The following is a 4,040-nucleotide window of genomic DNA, read 5'->3' on the forward strand; positions in this document are numbered from 1 at the left end:
ATGATTAGGGCTCATAGGGTCAATGTTTAAGCATTTTGTTTTCAATTCCTTCCACCTTTTCCCAGGTATTAACTACTTGAGGCTCCACCAACTTAGGTTAAGAAAATCCACCTTCTTCCTATTTTAACCTCATGGGCGCAATGTAATAGGCAAGCCCTTGAATTCCTTACTCCCACCTTGAGGAGAACTGTAACACCCCGTTTTTAATTAAAATAATGTTGGTATTTTATTTTAATTAAGATTATATTGTATGGTGGTTTAATAGGTGATATATTAATACTTTAATGAAATAAAATAATTTTTTTGTGATGCTGAGTGTGTTTTATGAAATGGAAGAGAGCTAGGGGGTGAAAGTTAGGATTAAAAATAGAGACAAGGACTAGGAGAGATTTTAGGATTTTTAGTTTAGCCCTTGAGGAATTAGGTTTAGATGGTTTAATAAGGATGGGGAAGCAGCTAAAGAAAAAAAAAATAAGAAAGAAGAGGACGCGTGAAAGAAGGAGAAAAAAAAAAAGAAGAAGGTTGTGCGTGAAGTAGCAGGAAGAGAGGGAGAGCGGATCGGCTTCGGAGAATTCGAACGGGAACGGGGAGCTGCACTCAATCCAAAGGTAAGGGTGGGATTTTGAGTTTCTAATGGAATTATGGTGAATGATATTAGGGATTTGGGAGATGTAGAATTGTTTCTGTTAATGATGTTCTGGAAATCTGATTTGAAATCCATTGATTTTGGGATTTTCTTTTGTGTGATTGAACGGGGTGAGGGCAGAACCATAGTATGCTAGGAGTTTTGGGTTGAGGTTCCCTTTTGATTTTCTTTATGATCACGCACATAAGGACTGTTAGGTAGCATGCTTGTTAGGTTTTGTGTCTTGTTTGATGAGAAACAACTTTAATCACTTATTTTGGAACATAAAACGGACTGGTCATTTTCCTGGTATGAACCGTGACTTTCGAAGCCTTTTAGAGCCTGTTTAGAGTGCTCGAATAATGTTGCGTTGAACTGAGAAAGTGTAGGCCTTTGAAAGAGCTTTCTGGAATGATATGGTACATAATTTTTGGTTGAGAGACGAGGTCTGTAAGTTCAGTTTAGTAAACCATGTTTTTCTGCGCTCTGTATCTGCTATCTCTGCCAGTGAACTTCAACGTGATTTTTCACCTTGTTAATGTGCCCAGAAAATTCTTTGATGAACTAGAAAGAGGTAGAGTTTTCTGTTAGCTTTTCAAATTGAGGTCATTTGTAATTTTTGAACAAGTAACGAATCCTGTAGGTTATCTCTACTGAAATATGTTTCTGCTGTGAGCGTAATTCCTGAACTGCTATATGATTTATGCACGGATTTGATGATGCTGTGCTGCTGTCCAAAATTTCCTGGGCTGGACAGTACACTTCGAGACCTGTTTTCGCCCAGTTAGAGTGCTCAAATGAAGATGTGATCAACTAAGAAATTGTAGGACTTTAAGTTAGCTTTCTAGGCATATAAAATACATGATTTTTGGTTCAGTAACGAATTCAGGAGACCGCTTTTAGTGGCTGGTGTTCCTGCTGTTTTTCCAGATTACGGAAATTCTGATTGTTTTGGAAATATAATTAGATTTAGCTTACATGTTGTATGAAAGTTAGTATCTTTATGTTCCATGTATTAGCTATGAGGATGATGCATGTGGCTGAACACCTTTAGCATGAAATCCATAATTTATTTACCATATGTGATAGCTTCTTCCATGATTGCATGCTTAAGTGAGTTGTTTCATTGATTTGGTGCCAAAATTGCCTAAGATGTCAGGGTAATTGTATAGTTGATAAAAATGCATGTGTGCTGAATTGTGTTGTTTTAAGCGATGTTAGTGATGTAGTGATATAGGCGCAATGCCTCATGTTGAAGTGATGATTATGAGATGTATACGTCCTTTTGAGTCGCATAGCATCTGCATACTCTGTGATGGCCTGTATTGGCGATTTGTGATGAAGGCTTATGCCTTGTGCCTCCAATAATTGGCAATTCGTGATGAGGGCTGAAGCCCTGTTGGTACCACATACATATGCATAGTCATTGTTGTGTTCGAATTGTATCCGAGTCGATGACGTTATTTGTGACTGTTTTAGTAACTGAGCTATATGAATATAAAAAGAAGTGGTGTGGCATTAATCTAGCATATTTATTGCCATTCTTATATTTATGATACTCGATATCTCACCCCTTCTGTTTGAATGTTACCCTTGTTGGTAACGTGCAGGTAATTAGGAGGAGTAGTCTATAGCCTTTATTTCGAGTTGGAGTCCTTGCTCTGATACGTAGCACTCGGGGGGGAAATTGACGCTTGTTTTCCTTCTGTTATAATTTGAATTAAGTTGTTATTTGAGAAGTTGTTTCTGTTTTAAGTTGTGGGCAAGATACTATGTTTTCTTTAAGTTTTAAAGACACTGGATTCGCTGCATAACTATTTGTCAAAGTGAACTAGTTCAAAGACTAATTAACTGTCACAAGAGCATTTAAGTTTATTTATGAGTTCATCTCAAAGTTTATGTGCTATGTATCTGTTACAGGAGCATTATGATAATGTTTTAAGTGATTATGTAATGCCCCATGAGTGTTAGAATTTTTATCACTCTGATATTTGCAATACATATACCGTTTAGAATTGGGGTGTTACAAGAACCGAGTTGACCTTGAAATTTGTGGTGGTTGTTCTTATCTGCCCGATTCTGGAGACCAAGTGAGGCACAAGGTAGGGGTTACTCCCGGGGTCGTGTTGTCCAATAAGTATTGTTTCGTCATCATCTTATACCCCAAATTTTGTACTTGCTCTCCATGCTCAGGGGGATTTTTAATTTTTTTTTCAAAAGTAAATATAATATTATTGAGAGAAAGTTCAGGATATACAATCCTCCTTAAAGAGTCCAAAAAGCCTGAAAAACAATGACAGTGCAACCCAAAAACAGGCACAAACAGACTAGAACTACTCGGACAATATTTTAACTGAGCTAAAACTCAGCCCTTCAACCGCTTTGAAACTTCCATTTTCAAACTTTTGCAAATAGCTTCATCCTAACTTCACCCAGAACTTTTGTAAGAATCTACAAAATTTTGTTTGATTACTTTTCTATCCCAACCTCATCATAATTATTCTCTTTTACCTTTGATGTTGTTGATCTCGGCAAGAGCTCTGTCACACTTTGTAGTCGTATTGGGAGGAGGGTTTTAGAGAGTTACACTCAATCTTGTCAAGACTGGCTTAAAGAGAACTTTACATTTATAAAAAGGTCAAACTCATTTTTGGGTAAGATTATGCATGACTGGGATCCTAAAGGGGAACAAGCTCCTAAAACTCCTCTCCCTAATTTTTCTACAATACACGCTCTAGAGGTGGAAGACGAATACATTCAGGGTGCTGCGGTTCTAGCAAATGATGTTGAGGTCCATGTTGCATGAAAATGTAATAGTTGAGTCCCTAGTTTTTGTTGCATGCCCTATTCGTTGTCAAAGATTCAGTTCAAATTTTGAAATTTCATTGATGTTTTTTTTTTAAAAAAATTGTTATACTTAATTGCAACTACTATTTAAGCATCAATCTTTAATTTTCAATTTTTTGTTGATGTTTTCTTCCTCTAAAGTTAAACACAATTAAATGTAAAAATATTGGGGAAAAAACTAAACATCACACCCTAAACCTCCATATTTTTTATTTAATCTTCAAAGTTTTCTTTATTCTTTAAAGACTATTGACTATGTTGGATCAACCATGTATCTGCTGATCCACATGCTAAGTGGTTTTCTCTAGTACTTTTCTTTTTTTTTTTTGGTGCTTCGGAAAATTCTCTAGTACTTTTCAATTCAATTTACATTTTACATTCTAAGAGTAGTATTTTTACTTGATATATTTTGATTAGTGATGCAATTAACAAACACATTATCTGCGGAGTAGAACAATTCTATACCTGTTATGAATATTTGGATGCCCATCATAGTTAAGAGTCCATGGGTCAGGCCCACATGTATATTTGTTCAACACTCTAAACCTAATAATATAAATACAAGGGA

General features: G+C 36.0%; 1 long non-coding RNA gene across 1 annotated transcript; it reads left to right on the forward strand.

Moving 5' to 3' along the window:
- Positions 1–621: 621 nt before the first annotated feature.
- Positions 622–2,600, forward strand: LOC130749394 (uncharacterized). Its single transcript, XR_009022912.1, has 2 exons — positions 622–1,199; positions 2,236–2,600. It is a non-coding gene; the product is annotated as an uncharacterized LOC130749394 (long non-coding RNA).
- The last annotated feature ends 1,440 nt before the right edge of the window (positions 2,601–4,040 follow it).

Source organism: Lotus japonicus, chromosome 3, assembly GCF_012489685.1.
Source record: "Lotus japonicus ecotype B-129 chromosome 3, LjGifu_v1.2".
NCBI classification, from domain to species: Eukaryota; Viridiplantae; Streptophyta; class Magnoliopsida; order Fabales; family Fabaceae; genus Lotus; species Lotus japonicus.